This window comes from Rhinoraja longicauda, chromosome 1 (assembly GCF_053455715.1).
Source record: "Rhinoraja longicauda isolate Sanriku21f chromosome 1, sRhiLon1.1, whole genome shotgun sequence".
NCBI lineage: Eukaryota > Metazoa > Chordata > Chondrichthyes > Rajiformes > Arhynchobatidae > Rhinoraja > Rhinoraja longicauda.
Window position 1 is genome coordinate 66,031,482 of NC_135953.1, and position 19,858 is coordinate 66,051,339.

Sequence of the window (19,858 nt, forward strand, 5' to 3'; positions counted from 1 at the left end):
TGCTACCACACAAAATGCATTTGGGGAATTAGATTTGCACTGAATAGTATGTTCATATTAAAGAACGATTAGGAAAGAACTGCACAGTAAGAGTCCCACTTCAACCCCTTTCTCACAAATTGATACCTCTGACAATGCAGCACTGCACTGAAGTGAATCTCAATTTAACAAGGTATGGAGTAGGCTTTGGAAGTCACAGTGCTTATGATGTTAAGGACTGCACTTCTTTTGTCCCCAATGTGTAGCAAAGTTGCAAATGAATTATTTACAGGCGTAATAATGGTGTTGTTACTTATAGCACTCAGAGAAAATCTCCTGGAGGGAACTGCTTTTAAAATAAGTTCATCGTCTGTCTCAGCGCAATAACCTACTATTTAAGGGTTATTTATATTTATTGGCATCTGCAATGTACTCAGCAGAACTGCGTAATCTGTTATTCCCAACCAGATCTGTAAAGGTACATTCCATTTCTCAAATATTCTGCTGTTCACCGGAAGCCATCAAAATGTATTGGCTCCTTAACAGCTCGCTGCAGGAATGGAAAAGAGAACAGGGTGTGCAATATGTTTAACAATGAATCGTAATTAAATTGAAAAGCCCATGGCAGGTCAGTAGGTCTGTAGCACTGTTTTCCTCAAGCTCTTTCGACACTTTCTTCAGTCAGTTTAACATATTTTCTCACATTGCTTCATATTTTGCGATTTGGCTTTAAAACAGCAAAACAATAGAGCATGAAAATATGAACACAATGTTTAACTTTAAAACGGGGCTGCATTAACCTTGTGTAGCCAGAGCCATTTATTGCCCTCCACGCCGGAGTCACTACACTCACCAAGATGGATCTTGACTTTACTCCCACACCTTGCCTGGAGCAAGTTACTGGCTCCTGACCCCTGATCTGATGTGGTGCACTGCCTGCCTCAGGTCTTCCCACCCTAAGTAGCAACCTCGGCGCCCTGGGAGATTTCCAGGACCGATGGGCTCCGCGTGGGATGGACGTCATCCTCAGTAAGGATTGTAATATAGTTGTAAAGTTTTTTATTTAATATAAGAAGATAACTGCAGATGCTGGTACAAATCGAAGGTATTTATTCACAAAATGCTGGAGTAACTCAGCAGGTCAGGCAGCTTCTAGGAGAGAAGGAATGGGCGACGTTTCGGGTCGAAACCCTTCTTCAGACTGATGTCAGGGGGGCGGGACAAAGGAAGGATATAGGTGGAGACAGGAAGATAATTTAATATATTTGTTTGTCTTGTATTGTATTGTCTTGTATTATGGTGATGGGTTTTGCTTTGATTTATTTTTTACTGTAAATATTATTGTTAATAATTGATTACATTATATTTGGTTAAAAGAAAAAAAAAGTAGCAACCTCATCCCCCAAAATCCGATGGCAGCTGCTTGAACCAAGCCCCAGCCCCAATGATTGTCAAAGAATATCTGGAATATTTGCAAGCCTTGAAAAATATTCAAAATCTATTTAAATGAATTATTTAAAAAATAAATAATTGCACAAAATGATACAAGAATAAAACCTTATGTCACTAACATTCATTTAATTCAATAAATATAAAAGAAAGAAGCAGATTTTTTTCATTCCCCCGAGCAAGCATGAATGGAGCAGCTGAACCTGCACAACTTCTAATCCGGCAGATTTTTCCCAGAGCAACTCCTGGGAAACCACAGGCAGTCAGTGTTCTTCCAGTAGGTTCTGTTGTTGAAGGGCAGTGAATCGCAGCAGGGAGGACCCATGAAGAAGCTTGAGGCTTCCACGATCAAGGGAGTGGTCCACAGAATTGAGTCAGATTGTCAACTGGACCCTCCTCACATAATACACCGTGTACCGTTGGTTGGTATCTATTGAAGGAGCAGGCTGCCCTCTCAGCTGAATACCTCATTTAAGAGACAGTGCATCCAGCAGAAGCGGACCCCCCCAATAATCCACTCCTTCAGCAGGCCTGCTCCCTCATAGCGCCAGAGACCCAGGTTTGATCCTGATCTCAGATTCTATCTGTATGGAATTTGCACGTTCTCTCTGTGACCGTGTGGGTTTTCTCCGGGTGCTGCGGTTTCCTCCCACATTCCAAATGTGTGCAGGTTTGTAGGTTATTTGGCTTCTGGAAATTACCCCTTGTGTGTAGGATTGGAAAGTGGATAACATAGAACTAGTGTACGGGTGATCGATGGTCGGTATGGACTCAGTGGGCCGAAGAGCCTGTTTCCATGCTGTATCTCTAAAAGTAAAACTGAAACTACAGTGCCAGAGTGTCAGTCCAGAATATTGTGCGCAGGGCTGTGAATGGCCCAGAGCTCTCTGACCCAGAGGCAACAATGCTTCCACTGAATGACAACTAACATCACAAATCAACTTGAGCAATGTATTCCTCTGGCTAAAAGATTTTGAGGGTTTGATTAATGATTTTTTTGCCTGCTAATAAATGTTGTGATGAAAGGGAAGACCGCTAGCATATTCATTTGTTAATAGTATACCTATCGACCTAACTTAGTTGTAAATGTGCAATTTTCCTGAAAAATGAATCAAGGGTAGATTCAAGGGATCAATTCCACAGACAAGTCTACGGAAGGATTGTTTCACCACTGCAATGGAGTACTAAAAGCAAATTAGTGAGAAACACCAGTCCCCAGACGTACAAACAAGACAAAAAGCATGCTGCGAGTGTAATTGTTCAGAGGAAACAGCAGCATGATCAGAAAATACTGTGCACAATGTGACCCATTAGCATAATATGTATGTAGAATGAAGGAAAAAAACTGAGAAAGAAATATTACAATCACACGGAACAATATTAATGAGCTGTTGTCCTTTTAATGTGACGTGGGTAATAATGGCAAAGAGATATAGGAAGTGTAGGAAAATAATGTTTATAGTGAATGATTTCCTTGGGCAAGGACATCCCTTTTTAATCAGCCCACTACTCCATGATCACAGGCTAAACATAAATCTGAATGGATGTCACATCAGAAAAATGATGGTCAGACCCAGATATTAAATTGTTAAGAGTTATGAGGAAGGAACTGAATTGAAAAGATCTGCTTTGAATGTCAAAATAGAAAGACCCATTTGACAGAATTTCAAGCATTATCACCCTCACTTGAAATGGATTCAATCAGAAACACACATTGAAGAAGCTTCTGGTATAAAATGAGATAAAGAAGCAAAGCGACTCTTTACAGACATCAGCGTTGGAATCAACATGCATTCTGCAGTACTTTGTTCCTCCTGGGCTCCATTGGGATGAGGAGCGCAACAATATAATTGCACACCTTGGCAGATATAATGTCAGACACAGTGGGAGATGATCTACACCTCACGGGAGAAACTAAAGTGCAATGCCATGGAAATGTGACAACAAAGGGAACAGGGTGTTTACCAATGGCTGATATAAACAATTTGAGAACTAATTCTATGTTGGTGCACACCCAGCAAAATCAATGAAACAACAGTTATCTGTGTCATTGAACGAAGCACTCATTGTGAATATAAATATTTTCTTTTTCAACCTACAGGCCAACATTGGCCACAATAACACTCTATTTAGCACTGACACATTCTAAAACTAGATAGTCCTTTCAAAAGAGTGATTCACACTCAATCAACACATTAAAACATCAACAAAAACAAAAATTAGCACATCTTATATATTAACTAGACCGTGAACCTGTTGAGCCCAAACCTCTCCTGCATTGGTGCAGCACCCTCTCCTCCCCCCTTCCCCTCTCCCCCTCCCCACTCCCCCCTCCCCTCCCTCTGCTCTCCCCCTCCCCCTCCCCATCCCTCCCCCCCTCCTCCCCCCCCCTCCCTCCCCCCTCCTCCCCCCCTCCCTCCCCACCTTCAACCTATGTCCTCTGGTCCTTGATTTTCCCTACTCTGGGCAAGGGATTCTGTGCATCTACCTGATTTATTCCTCTCATGATTGTATACACCTCTATAAGATCACCCCTCATCCTCCTGCGCTCCAAGGAATAGAGACCCAGCCTACTCAACCTCTCCTCTAGTCCTGGCAACATCCTCGGACTTATTGTAGGTGGTTGGGGGAACAAGGCTGGAGGAGAGGCAGGGCAGGGCAAAGTCCAGCAGATAACAGGATGAATCTAATGAAAGATTAACACCACCTTTAAGAATTCTAGTCATCCAGTCATTCCAGATTTTGTACATAGATATATAGATACATAGAAAAAAGATGCAGGAGTAGGCCATTCGGCCCTTCGAGCCAGCACCACCATTCAATGTGATCATGGCTGATCATCCACAATCAGTACCCCGTTCCTGCCTTCTCCCCTTATCTCTTGATTCTGCTAGCCCTAAGAGCTCTATCAAACTCTCTTTTGAATGCATCCAGTGAATCGGCCTCCACTACCGTCTGAGGCAGAGAATTCCACAGAAAAGTCTTTCCTCATCTCAGTTCTAAATGGCCTACCCCTTATTCTTAAACTGTGGCCCCTGGTTCTGGACTCCCCCAACACCATATTTTAAGGCGTCAGTGGGCATGAAAGTTGTCAAGTCCTATGACAGGCATATAAAACATCACGTGTGGCGGCGCCTAACGGCTGCGGCTCACTGGCAGTCTGTTCGTCTTTTTTCCTTTTTTTTTTGTTGTGTGTCGGTGTTGGGATGGTTTTTGTTTTTGTTTTTTGGCTGTGTATGTGTGGGGGGTGTGGGGTGGGGTGGGGTGGGGGGGGGTGGGGTGGGGGAAACCTTTATTTTTTATGTCTCTTCCTCATGGCGCGGGGTGCGGCTTGGCCGCGGGACCTTCCAACGCCCACGGGGCCTTCCATCGCCCGCGGGGCCTTCCATCGCCCGGTGCGGCTCGGCCGCTGGACTTAACAGTGCCCGGTGCGGCTCGGCCGCGGGGCCTTCCATCGCCCTGCGCGGCTTGGCCGTGGGACTTTACATCGCCCGGCGCAGCTCGGCCGCGGGACCTAACATCGCCCGGCGCGGCTCGGCCGTGGGACCTAACATTGCCCGGCGCGGCTCAGCCGCGGGACTTAGCAGCGCATGGTACGGCCGCGGGGCCTTCCATCGCCCGGCTCGGCCACGGGACGTTTCAGCACCCGGTGCAGCTCGGCCGCGGGGCCTTCAATCGCCCGGCTCGGCCGCGGGACGTTTCAGCGCCCGGTGCGGCTCGGCCGCGGGGACTCCCATCCCCTTGCGGGGACTGTGCGGGTCGGTCGGGGACGAGCTGTCTGTCCGTGGGTGTGGGGAAGAGAGTGGAAGTTTTGTTGCCTCCATCACAGTGAGGGGGTGTTTGGAGTCACTGTGATGGACGTTTGTGTTGGGGTCATGTGTCTTGTGTTCTTTTTTTTTGTGTGACTGCTATGTAATTTCATTCGGTACCTTGGTACCGAATGACAAATAAAGCTCTGTATTCTGTATGCCCGAATCATTCACGTCGACGGGCTCAAGGAAGATTGTGAACAATGATGTCCAATTAGAGTTCAAAGGAAGGAAGAGACAGAATTATGAGCTGTTGAATTTTGGGAAACCAGGGCAGAGCCTTCACAATGAATGGCAGGCGCTGGGGAGTGTAGTAGAGCAGAGTGATGTAGGAGTGCAGGTACATAGTTCCTCAAAAGTGGCATCGCAGGTAGACAGGGTGCTCAAGAAGGCTTTTGGTACATTGGCCTTCATCGGTCAAGGTATTGAGTATAAAATTTGGAATGTTATGGTGCAGTTGTACAAGACGTTGATGAGGCCGCATTTGGAGTATTATGTTTGGGTTTGGTCACCCTAGTGTAGGAAAGATGTCCTTAAGCTCGAAAAAGTGCAGAGAAGATTTACAAGGATGTTGCCAGGACACGATGGCTTGAACTATAGGGATTGGGTGAGCAAGCTAGGACTTTATTCCTTGGAACATAAGGAGGAAAGGTGATCTTATAAAGAGATGTATCAGACCATGACAGGAATAGATAGAGTAAATGCACAATCTATTAACCAAAGTAAGGGAATCAAGAAGCTGGGGACATAGGTTTAAGGTGAGAGAGGATAGATTTAATAGGAACCAGAGGGGCAACCTTTTCACACAAAGGGTGGCAGGTATATGGAATGAGCTACCTGAAGTGTTTGGGGCAGGAATATAACAATATTTCAAAAACATTTGGACAGGTACATGATGAACACTGGAGCAGGTCCCTGACGCAGACAAGTGATGACTGGTGAGAGAATGGGGACATGGGGGGTAGGGGACAATGCCATATTGGTGGTGGTCCTTGTGAAAGGAGGCAGTCACTTGGATGGCCTAAGCTAAAGAAGGCCCTGGTTCCCTTTACAGCAGGATATACATTTTAAATGTTCCATGATTCTATGAATGTGGCAGCCAGGCTTACACACAGAAAGCAGCCTGCAAGATTTGGTTCATTCTCTCTTGGGCATTGTTATTCTACAGGTATATCATGGCTCACAACATCACACATCCAGATCCATAATGAGGCCTTTGTCCTTGTAGATATTGTGATACTGCTGCTATTGTTGGTTCCTGTTGAAAGGTATGCAGCTAAGTGATTGATGAAACAGAATCTCAATTAACTCCCTGCTGATATAGCACAAAAAATCTGTGTGTTGCCTGGCAAGGGTTCCCATAAGAGGTTGCCAAAAGCAAAAGAATGGAGATCTTTGCTTGTTGGTCCAAGTGGTATGCCTCCGCTGTGATTTAACTAGGTCTTCACATGCGATGCCTCTCTGAGATGAATAGCTTAGCAGGCTTGTTGTACGGGCTGGTTCCTAACGAGCCAGTTACTTGCATCCTCTGCACTGTGAAATCATCTTCTCCTGTGAGAATATGACTAGTCCATTTGCCTTCTCATCAAAAACACGAGCAATGTGTTTTAAAAAAAGTGCTTTCATAATATATTCAGTTCTTCTGCCTTTGTTTGAAACTCACTCGCACCACAACAGCCTTGGAGTTAACCATTCTTTACTTGCTCTCTCAACTCTATAATTATGCACAAAAATTGTATGATTAATCATCCATACGATCATTAAAAATCAGAAATTTATATATTTTTAAATGGTGGGTTCATGCTCATTTCAGTAAATGGGTTTGGCAATTAAGGACTGAAGAACATGGCACTGCAATTTGTTCATGTTTGTTCATTAGTTAGACTTAATGAACACAGAAACTTGTAATCGATAAGCTTTAGCGTGAATATAAACCTTAGAATTTAAGATCTCACAGATATGAATCCAGCATGTATCATTGCAGGCTCTGGATCCTAAGAAGATGCAATGTGTGAGTAGCTGCAATATGTGCCAGCCATTTATTAATTATGTTAAAACAAAAAGTTCTGGAGCAACTCAGTGGGTTAGGCAGCATCTCCATAGGACATGGATAGGTGATGTTTTGGGTTGGGACCCTTCTACAGTCTGAAGAAGAGTCTCGATCCAAAACGTTGCTTATCCAAACCCTCCATAGTTGCTGCCAAATCCACTGAGTTACTCCAGCACGTTGTGTTGCACACATGATTCCAGCAGCTCGACTTCCTTGCGTCTCTAATAATTATTTTACTTGTCTGCCAGCGTAATACCCTCCAGCACACTGAGGTATTGTATGTCTGTGGAAGGGTTTCGACCCGAAACCTCACCTATTCCTTTTCTCCAGAGATGCTGCCTGGCCCGCTGAGTTACTCCAGCATTTTGTGTCTATCTTTAGTGTTAACCAGCATCAGCAGTGCCTTCCTGCACATGAGTGGATTGATCTACTCCGAGAAACTCCAAAGAATTTTCAGGACATTTCCTTAAGCAATACTAGAAGGTCGGTTGGTACTTCATTGTGCTGCTCCTGGAATTTATGCTTACTTCCCACAAAACCTATCTCTCCTGAAGGGAGCACAGGACTTACAGATAAAAAAATCATCATAAAGCAAGAGAAAGAGAACCAAGTCCCATACAAATTCCTTACCACTCCAGATTTAATCTGTTCTGCAACAGAAATGTGTGATCACCTAGCTCCAAGCTGACTTCTGAGCTCAACAATAAATTCCAGAAACAGTGGCTGTTCTCCAGAGACCAAGGAAAATGGATTTAGGATTGGAAAGTTTAAACACAGAGAAACAGCAGCAAACAAATGACATAAAAGGTTCATCATTACTGACAAGCCCAAATTACATTTTGCTCTGAATATGTTAACCTTAAAGTGAGTTAGGAGTGGATGCTGTAAATAAGCTCTACTTTGGGCATAATTCATTTGTGTGAAGGGCAAATGAAAGCTGTGAAATGTATTCAGAAATGATTACTTTGGTTAGCAGCTTCTGTTGTTGATGGATGCTGAAGACCGGTGGCATTTTTCTTATTTCGGGCTTTGATGGGATGACAAGTCTGCAGAAAAAAATATCTCAATTCTACAAATCATTTAAAAAAAAATCAGAATCTCAGTAAATGAATTTTGTTTTTATCTTGCGCCATTTTTGCAAGGTAAAAGGCCAAAAGATTCTAAGCCCGGAGGAAGCAATGGTATTTTCCCCTTGCTGGGCATTTAATGTCTGTTGAGTTTATCCCAGACTTAAACTGAATGCTGGGTGAAGTATTGCATGGCAGCGGGGTGCAGCAACCCTGGAAGCTACAGGCTGTTGAACTGCAGACTGTAAAATTAAACCAGAAATCAGCCTCGACCAAGGACAGAGTGGAGACGCAGTCCAGCCACTTCGGAAAAAAAGAGTTTATTGCAAAGAGCAGAGAGGAGAGTAAAACCAATGCTAAACATTGGAAGGAGTGATACACCTTTCATGGCAAAATTATCATAGTAATGCATCACTCATTTCCCATTTGCCTGCTGCACTCATTTTCCATTCCATGTTGTCCTTCAATGATTGCTAACCTCACATATGTTTAATTCATTACAATCAACTGTGCGCCCAATATGTTAGAAATTTTGTTTCTTTGATGAGGAAAGCTCGGCAAAGACCACAAAACATTAGACACATAAAGAGATTGTGCCCAGATATTGCAGTGTGCATAATATATATCATGGGATTGCATAATATATGATCGTTATTGCAGTGTGCGGGATTGCATAATATATAATAATACATTTTTTAAAAAAAATATATGATCGTTGCATTGTGCACAATGCTGCTTTGGTCCCCTTTACTTCACTTTTTTCCTGCTGCATGATAAAGAATGCATGGAGGAAAAATTGCCATTTGAAATCAAGTTTAGTTCCAGGGGGGTGGGATTGTGAAAGAAGGCCATGAGTTTGGGATTTAATTAGGACTAGTGCGGACGAGTGTGGATGATGGGTGATGTGGGGGAGAGGTTTGCTATTCAGTTCAACCACTCAAGTATTAGAGCAAAGACGGCCATTTGTAAGTTGGGAGTCAGGGGCCATTGGAGGGTTGTGTATGAAAGAACTGCAGATGCTGAATTAAATCGAAGATAGACACAAAATGCTGGAGTAACTCAACGGGACAGGCAGCATCTCTGGAGTGACGGAATGGGTGATGTTTCGGGTCGAGACCCTTCTTCAGTCTGAATTTTGTGTCACATTTTGCATCTATCTGCCATTGGAGGGTTGCTGCCAGTGAAGACAAGGGGATGGGTTCAATAGGAAGTAATTTCCATGACAGATGGGCACAAAGAATAGACAGTAAACTGTTTACCATAATAGGATCCCAGTTTAGATGGTAAAAGCTGGTTGTTCTGGGAGTGATCAGGGAGTAATTCCAACCAGGAAAGACACAAATCGCCGGAGAAACACAGCGGGTCAGGCAGCATCTTTGGAGAGAGAGTGGGTAGGTGACATTTTGGGTCAGGACCCTTCTTCAGAATGACTGTAGTCGGGGTAGGGGAAGAGAACTGGATGAGATGAAGGCAGGACAAAGCATGGTGAGTGATAGGTGGATACAGGTGATGGAGGGGTTTTGACAGGCAGGTGGGGGGACCGAAGACAAAAATGAAAAGACAAAAGATGTTAGATAAGGATAGATGTTTCAAATTGTGAAGCCAGAGGAAGGAATGTAGGTGGAATTGGAGATGAGGAGAGGAAGGGGTGCTGGTCCTGGTGAGGCACAGAGAATAAAGGGGGGGAAAACAGGGTGGGGTGGGTGGGGGGGAGGGTGGGGGAGGGTTCACTCTGGCAATAGAGGAAGCCCAGGCCAGAAAGGTCAGTATGGGAATGGGAATTGGATTTAAAATGGTTAGCAATCGGAAGATCCTGTAAGCCTTGGCAGACTAAGCACAAGTATTTGGTGAAACAGTTGCCAATGTTTTCACTTGGTCTCAATGATTTAAAGGAAGTCACATCGAGATCACTGGATGTAGTAGATGAGATTAGAAGAGGTGCATGTGAATGTCTATCTCACCTGGAATTACTGCTGAGGTTCCTGGATGGATGTGAGGGAGGGGATTTAGGGACCGGTAGGGACAGGCGCCACAGAAGGCTGTGGAGGCCAATTCAATGCATATTTTCCAGGCAGAGATAGATAGATTCTTGATTAGTTTGGGTGTCAGGGGCTATGGGGAGAAGGCAGGAGAATGGGGCTTGGAGGGGAAAATAGATCAGCCATGATTAAATGGCAGAGTAGACTTGATGGGTTGAATGGCCTAATTCTGCTCCTATTACTTTTGGCCTTATGACCTTATGACCTTTTGCGGTTGCAGGGAAAAGTGCCTGGGGAGGGGATGTTTGGGTGGGAAAGGTTGAATAAATCAAGGAGTTGCAGAGGGAACAGTCTCAGTGGGAGGGGGAAACGGGTGGGGATGGGAAGATGTGGCTGATGGTGGGATCATATCGGAAATGTCATTGAATGCAGAGGCTGGTGGGGTGATATTTGAGGACCAGGGGTATTTTATCCTTGTTCTATCTGGGGGGAGATGGGGCGAGAGCAGAACTATGGGAGACAGAGGAGATGAAGGTGAGGGGTCCATCGATGACTGCAGGGGGGAAACTACATTTACTAAAGAAAGAGGAAGTCTCAGGTGTCCCACAAAACTCCAACACAGTCGACTTTTCCCAGCAATATTGGCATTATGTGATCGACGTTGGAATAGTGTCAACTGCATGAAAGCAACTCATACTTGGAAGTGCCTAGTCAATGTTTTTTGCGTGACCTGAAATGACCTGGATATAGATTGCTGTTGCATTTTACTTTGGAAAAATGTGTTTTCAATTTCTTTGCACAGAAATAAACAGAACCTGCATTATTGAATCTCTCGACCTCTGCACAGGAAAGAATGGCTGAAGAAGGGTCTCGACTCGAAACGTCACCTATTCCTTCTCAACATGGTGGTGAGATTTTTTTAACTTATGTCCTTTAATCAATGAATGAAATGTCTTCAGGTTTTACAGCCAGCCAGGAGAGTGGGCAGAAGACCTTCCCACTCACCCTGCCACCCATACCCCCCACCATACACAATCCCAACTGGATCACTATTTATCTTGGTAAAGTGCGACCAGATATATTTGTGAACGTTAGCCCTGAGAATCATGGAATCATTGAGCACAGCCCACCTTATCTTTGACGACCGCAATGCTTATCTACTCTAATCCCATTTGCCTGCATCAGGCCTGAAACCATTTACGCTTTCCCTATCTGTCCAAATGCCTTTTAATTGTTGTAATTATACTTGCTTCTACCATCTCCTCTGCCAGCTCTTTCCAGATAACCACTACCCACTGTAGGAAAAACCTATTTTTCTGATCACCTTTAAATTTTTCTCCTCTCACCTTCAACCTATGCCCTCTAGTTGCAAACTTCGCCGCGATGGGGGAAAAAGGCTCAGACTATCTATGTTACCTGCGCTCCTCGTTATTTTATAAATGGCCATAGAAACACTCTTTAGCCTCCTATTTTCCAGGGAGAATAAACCCGGCTTATCAAATTTCTCCTCATAATCATCCAATTGCTTTTGCTGCTATTGTTCCCACATCCTTCCAACAGTCACAAAGTCATAGAGACATAGAGTGATACAGTGTGGAAACATGCCCTTCGGTCCAACTTGCCCACACGGGCCAACGTGCCCCAGCTACACTAGTCCCACCTGCCTGTGCTTGGTCCATATCCCTCCAAACCTGTTCTAACCATGTACCTGTCTAACTGTTTCTTAAACGTTGGGATAGTCCCAGCCTCAACTACCTGGCAGCTTGTTCCATATACCACCACCCTTTGTGTGAAGAAGTTACCCCTCAGATTCCTGTTAAATCTATTAAATCTTTTCCATTTCACCTTAAACCTATGTCCTCGGGAACTCAATTCCCCTACTCTGGGCAAGAGACTCTGTGCATCTACCCGATCTATACCTCTCATGAATACTATAGTGTACAACCAGAACTGTGCAGAATATTCTGAGTCTGTTCTAACCAATGTTTTGTGCAGCTGCATACATGACTTCCAAACTCTTTTCCTCAATGTCCTGGCCTATGAAGGTAAGCATATCAAACACCTTCTCTATCACCCTAACCACTTGTGTCTCCAATTTCAGGGAGCTATGTTTCTGCAGCGCGCCTCTCTGTACATTAACACTCCTATGGTTCCTGTTATTAACTACTATGTATTCCTGTACTTTCTGCTATGTCCTACAAGAATTTGATTTCTCAAAGTGCATTACCTCATAGAATCATACAGCATGGAAACAGGTCCTTTGGCCCAACTTCATGCCAACCAAGGTTGTTAATCTGGGCTAGTCCCATTTGCCTGCATTTGGTCCATGTTCCCTCTAAACCCTTCTTATCCATATATCTATCCAAATATTTTTGGAGGTTGTAATTGTTTCCGCTTCTATGGCACTTCATTCCAAATAAGGTCTACCCTCTGAGTGAAAAAGTTGTGCCTGATATCCCTCCTAAATCTCTCCCCTCTCACCTACTGCCAGTGCCTTCTAGCTTTAGAATCCTCTTCCCTGGGAAAAAAGACTGTGAACATTCACTTGTCACCTCACACCTGTCTGAATTATATTCCATTTGCCTTTGCTCCATCCAACTTTCCAGCTGATCCATGTTGCACTGAGCATTCATTAAACACATTTTGTCGCTGCTGCTCCACCAATTTTTGTGTCATTTGCAAATTTACTAATTAAACCACCTACTTTCTCATCCAAGACATGTATTTCTATTACAAACAACAAAGGTCAGAGTACCGATCCATTATTACAGATTTCTGGTCGGGAAAACATTAGCTGTCCTCCAATTTTCTGGCACCTTGCCCATGGCTATTAATTGCCCTGGGGATTTATTCACCTTAATGTCTATCGGACCACAGCGCTATCATTTTTGACGCATCTCTGCCTTTATCTCCCGCAAAATCTCATCTCCCTGTTCGCTACTCCCGCGACATAAATTCATTGACTGCCAGTAAATTCTCCGAGGCTCTCACAGCTGCCCCCAACATCTGCACTATTGAGGCCTCTCCCCCCATCTCAGCACTGAAGATCTCGCCTCTTTATTTAATATCACTTGTTCTTCCATCCTGGATTCTATCGCTCCCCTTAAAATGAAAAAGCCTAAGCCCAAAGGTCGGCCGTGGCTCAATGACACCACCAAAGCCCTAAGAAGGGAGTGCAGAAAATCAGAAAGGAGGTGGAAATGTGACAAGCTTCAAATTTCCTTCGAAATTCTGAGAAACAATCTTCTCAAATACCAGGAAGCAGTAAAGTCTGCTAGAGCACAATACTTCTCCGACCTTATTTCCAAAAACTCTCATAACTCCAAGGTCCTATTTAGAACAATTACCTCTGTCATATGTCCCGCCCCCAGTACCAGCTTAGTTGGGTCCCCTGCTAAGTGCGAAGAATTCGCTAAATTTTTCACCAACAAAGTTGAGAACATTAGAATGAACATTTCCCCTCCCACCCGTGACCTAGCTGTCTCACTGGTCTGTTTATCTAAATTGGACTGCTTCCAACCCGTCACTCTATCCTCCCTTGCAAAGCTTGTCTCCGCTATGAAACCTGCAACCTGCCCCCTTGATCCTACCCCCACTGCCCTTCTGAAGGATGTCATTGCAATAGCCGGTCCCAGCATCCTCTCTATTATCAACAGTTCTCTGGCCACTGGCACTGTTCCAACCAGTTTCAAGCACGCGGTGGTCCAGCCCCTACTGAAAAAACCTAACCTAGACCCCACCTTGCCTAGCAACTACAGACCCATTTCCAAACTGCCATTCCTGTCAAAAGTCTTTGAAAAGGCAATTCTAAACCAATTAGTGCCCTACCTACACCAATACACCATCCTGGAAAGTTTCCAGTCAGGTTTCAGAGCCCACCACAGCACAGAGTCTGCCTTGTTGAAGGTACACAACGACCTGCTTCTCGCCATCGACACCGGCGACTGTGCAATCCTGCTCCTTCTCGACCTCAGCGCAGCGTTCGATACAGTGGACCACACCATCCTTATTGACCGTCTCCGGTATGCGGTTGGCATTGATGGCACTGCCCTGAGCTGGTTCGCTTCGTACCTCAAAGATAGGAGTTTCGCCATCAACATAGGCAGTTATTCCTCTTATCCAGCTAGCCTCTCCTGCGGAGTTCCACAAGGCTCCATCCTAGGCCCCATTCTCTTCTCTCTATACATGCTCCCCCTTGGCCAAATCATTCAAAGGCACGGCATTTCTTTCCACTGCTATGCCGATGACACTCAGCTTTACCTCCCCCTGAAACCCAACAACCAGTCAAATTTAAACAGCCTCTTACACTGCCTTGAGGACATAAAATGTTGGATGGCACAGAACTTCCTCCAATTAAATGAGAGCAAGTCTGAGGTCATCCTATTCGGCCCCCCCCCGACTCCATCAAATCGATAACAGGCAGTCTTGGAAGTCTATCCTGCCTAGTCAAACCGCATGTCAAAAACCTCGGCATGATATTTGACTCTGCATTAAAATTTGATAAGCAAGTCAACACTGTGGTAAAAGCCAGCTTCTTCCAACTTCGAACCATAGCTAAAATTAAACCTTTCCTCCAATTCGACGACACAGAAAAAATCATTCACGCTTTCATTTCCTCCCGCCTAGACTACTGCAACTCCCTATACACTGGGATCAGCCAATCTTCCCTGTCCCGCCTGCAACTGGTCCAAAACGCCGCAGCGAGACTCCTGACGGGTACCCGTAAAAGGGTCCACATCACCCCGATTCTGGCCTCTCTCCACTGGCTCCCTGTATGGTACAGAATCAACTTCAAGCTCTTCCTATTCACGTATAAAGCCCTAAATGGACATTCCCCCCCCTACATCAAAAATCTTCTAACCCCCCTCTCTAACTCCAGGTCCCTCAGGTCGGCCGACTTGGGGCTACTCACTATCCCGCGGTCTAGGCTTAAGCTCAGGGGTGACCGCGCTTTTGCGGTTGCAGCTCCTAGACTGTGGAACAGCATCCCTCTCCCCATCAGAACTGCCCCCTCCATCGACTCCTTTAAGTCCAGGCTCAAAACCTATTTCTACTCCCTAGCGTTTGAGGCTCATTGAGGAGGCGCTGTGAACTGTTTGCGTGCTACTGTATGTTTCTTTTTTTTTTCCTTAGTACCTAATCAGATGTACAGCACTTTGGTCAACGTGGGTTGTTTTTAAATGTGCTATACAAATAAAATTGACTTGACTTGACTTAATGTGTGCCAGTATTTTTAACACTTTGTCCTTTCTGAAACAGACATGTTTCCAAATATCAGCGTGTCCTTTCCTTAACTCTCTAGTCTCCACATGCTCCAAAGACGCAGAAGGTTCGACCAGCCCCAACCCGGGTCAGATCGCCCAGCGTGCGGGAGGTGAGATTCCCCCCCGATGCAGGAGCTTGATCGCCCCGACACAGAGGCCCGACCGCCGGCTATGGGAATCAAGATCGCCACATCAACAGAAGGCTCGAGGCCCCCGATCGTGGGAGAACAAAGAAGGGAAGAGATTGAACTTTTTTTCGCCTTCCATCACAGTGAGGAATGTGGAAGAGTCATTGTGGTGGATGTTCATGTTAAAATGTATTTATTATTGGTTTGGCTGTATGGCAAATGAAATTCCTCGTAAGTTGCAAAACATACTTGGCTAATAAAGTATGATTATTATTATGATGATTATGATTATGATTATGGTGAAAACAGGCCCTTAAGCCCACAGTCTATGTCGACCATTGATTACCCATGCACATTAGTTCTATGTTATGCCACTTTCTCATCCACTTTCCACACATTACGGGCAACACTAGAGGCCAATTAACCTACAAATTCACACATCTTTGAGATGTAGGAAGAAACCAGAGCATCCAGAGAAAAATCCATGCGGTCACAGGTGAATGTGCAAACTCTGCAGGAACAGCACCAGGATTAAACTCGGGTCTTTTGCACTGTGAAATAACAACTCTATCAGCTGTTCTGCTCTGGGTTCAGACACTATTGAAACCTGCCAAATCAAATAATTAGATAATATTGTTTTATGGCCCAAAATCTATGGCTGTTACCCAAAATATTTTTTTCTTGCTTTTTGCCAATCAATTATTTTGATTATTTTGTCCCTTCAAAATTAATTCCTTTCATCAGGGCATTTATATTATGAAGAGGATTAAAAACAACTTTTGAGCAAAATGGTAATTGACGCAATTGGACCATTCTCATCTCAGCAGTAATGTAAATCACGTTTTTAAAGTGTACAAAAGCGCGCACACACACTATATATATTGATCACATTTTCTACATTAAAGATGTTATACAAATACACAGTCTGGCTTTAGTTTATGTTAAATCTCCAGCTGGGATATTTACCATTACAGTAGCATTAGTAAAATGAGTCATTTGTGAAGGGATTCATCTTGAGGGTTGATATTCATTGCTTATTCATTATTCCATATTTAATCGTATTCAATATGTTAGCTGCAGAACCAGAATAATTCTTTTAAATTGTCTGCTTTTATGATCTAATAATGTTTTGTACATACATCCAGTCACTTTTATAAATATTTCAATGCTGGAGGTAAAGTACTACTCAGAAAGATTTTAATTTTCTCCTGGCCATTTACACAAGAGCCTTTTGGCATTCTCTCGTTTTAATATTTTTCTTTCCATTGAGAATGCCCTCGGTTGTATTTTATTGCTGAGTGAATGGTCTGAATTGTCCAAATCAGTTTCCTTAAACATGGCTGCACGTAATGCCATAGAACCAATAAAAATGTGGTCCCCACTTTCTTTAGGACCACTGTCATCCTGATGTCAAACAAGGGAGCGTGCCAGAATGACTACAATCCGGTGTCACTGGTATTCACCATCATGAAGTGCTTCAAGAGGCTGGTCAGAGTGCACATCACCTCAACTCTCCCTGACAGCCATTTCCCTGGTTCTACACTCATCACTGGAACATCTGGATAATAAGGACACCTACATTATATTCCTATTTGTTGACTATAGCTCTGCTTTCAACGCCATAATTCCAACCAAACAAATCCTGGACCTAGGACTCAGCACCCTTCTCTGCAACCTGACCCTTGTCTTCCTAACCCAGAGACCGCAATCAGAGATGATCTGCAACAGAACAGCCTCTATGTTCATTTTCAACACCGGTGTCCCACAAGGATGTGTCCTCAGTCCATTGCTGGACACCTTACACACACACTTACGACTATGTGGCTAAATTCTGCTCTACTTCTGCTCCATTTACAAGTTTGCAGATGACACCACTGTAATTTGCCAGATTTCAAATAACAATTAGATGGAATACAGGAAGGAGATAGAGAGTTTTTTAGCATGTTTTCAAGACAACCTCTCTGCCAGTGTCAGCAGAACAAAGAAGCTGCTCATCAGTTGGGTGAAGTACACGCCCCAAACTGCATCAAAGTTTCTGAATTGGTATTGGTATTAGTTCATTATTGTCAGGTACCGAGAAACATTGAAAAACTTTGTTAGCATGATACCCTGTCAAATCATATCGTACATTAGTACAATCAAACTGTACACAATAAGCGAGTACGGCATTCCGACTGTGCATGCGCAGGTCATAGGTCGTGGGGGCATAGCATTGTCACCAGATGATCTGCTTCGTGAAAACGAACCTTCGTTTCATCCGTTTTTTCCAGTTTTTCTCCCTATAGGTAAGAAGATACTGTTTTCAAAACTGTTAATTCGGTGTATATATGGTTAATTAGTAAAAACTACGATGATTTTGTAGGTTTTTTTCCTTTATGCTTCAGTGAGTGAAGCATATAGTGACTGAATAACAAGCATTTTTTATTGTTCTCTGTTTTGGAGGGGGGTGGAGAATGAAATGAAATGTGTGATTTCAATAACTATCAAGAGACTTCTGAATGAGTCACGGTTCATCTCTGAGGCTAGAATATTTGTCGTGGTTAATGTTTGATGCAAGTTAAGGACAGCGTTTTCCATTTCAACCTGTTTCAGTGCTGCACAGAACGTGCACCCGATCGCAGACATGCTCGCTGCTTTTTGTCTGAAATATTGAAATTAACGAAAATGTTTCCGTTAATTTGCACTTCAGAATTAAGTTGGGGAGCGGGGAGAGAGAGGGGGGAGAGAAAGAGGGGGGAGAGAAAGAGGGGGTAGAGAGGAGGGAGAGAAAGATGTGGGGAGGAGAGAGTCGGGGTAGAGGGAGCAGCGGGTGAGAGCGGGAGTGCGGGGTACAAACACAAATGTTGTAGTTGTTGTTCAGAAGCCCCACGTCCCCAGGGTGAGCGGCGGCGACGGCGAGGAGGGAAGTTTCCTTGAGTTTTTGTTTGCAAGGGGGCACTGCGATCTCTCACCTTGTCCCGACTCTGGGTCGGTGGCGATCCGCTCTCCGGTGAAGCTTAGCCGGCAGCTTCTGCCTCCAGTCCCCACTGCCGCTGCCGCGGTTCCACGGCACCGGGACAAGTTTAAGAGTCAGGGAGAGTTGAGGGGAACTCGCCACATAAAGCAAAAAAACCTACAAAATCATCGTAGGTTTTACTAATTAACCATATACACCAAATTAGCAGTTTTGAAAATAGTATTTTCTTACCTATATGGAGAAAAATGAATGAATGCATGAATGAATGAATGAATGAATGAATGAATGAATGAATGCATGAATGAATAAGATTATTGGCCAAGTATGTACACATACAAGGAACATGCCTTGGTGCTCCATTCACAAGTAACAACACGAACATGCAGTAAACAATTAAGAATAAAGCATAAAACATAAAAAAATTAAGAATACAACATTACGGTTTAAATATGTGTGAAATAAACCAGAGCAAAAAGAGACTACAGACTTTTAGTTATTGAGTAGAGCTACTACTCGCGGAAAAAAAGCTGTTCTCATATCTGGCTCTGGCTGCTTTGACAGTCCAGAGTTGCCTTCCAGAGGGAAGTGCTTCAAAGAGTTTGTGTTTCCTCAGCAGCCGCAGGAAGTACATCCTCTGTTGGGCCTTTTTGACTGTGGGGTCAATGGTAGCCCCCCATTTGAGGTCCATGGAGATGATGGTTCCAATGAACGTGAATGACTCCACAGATGTGACTGTGGTGTTGTTGATGGTGAGTGGGGGGGAGGGGAGGGGGAGCTCTCCTAAAGTCTACAATTAGTTCCACACTGGTCCAGCACAAGTCTTTCAAAGGTCTTCATGACTACAGAGGTAAGTGCGACAGGCCTGTAGTAATTAAGACCAGTAATCCTTGCCTTTTTGGGTACAGGGACAATAGTGGAGACTTTGAAGCAGGCAGGGACAGTACAGGTTTACAGGGACTGGTTGTAAATGTCTGTGTAGATCGGTGCCAGTTGTTCGGCACAGAGCTTGAGGGTAGAGGGGGAAACATTGTCCGGTCCTGGGGATTTCCGGCTTTTCAGTCTCCTGAATAGTCTCTCCACCTCCTCAATTTCTATTGGTGGAGATGGAGAAGGGGCCAGACTGATGTTGGGCAGCAAGGAGGGGGTGGGTAGTGGACGAGGGCCATCTTTGCAGACT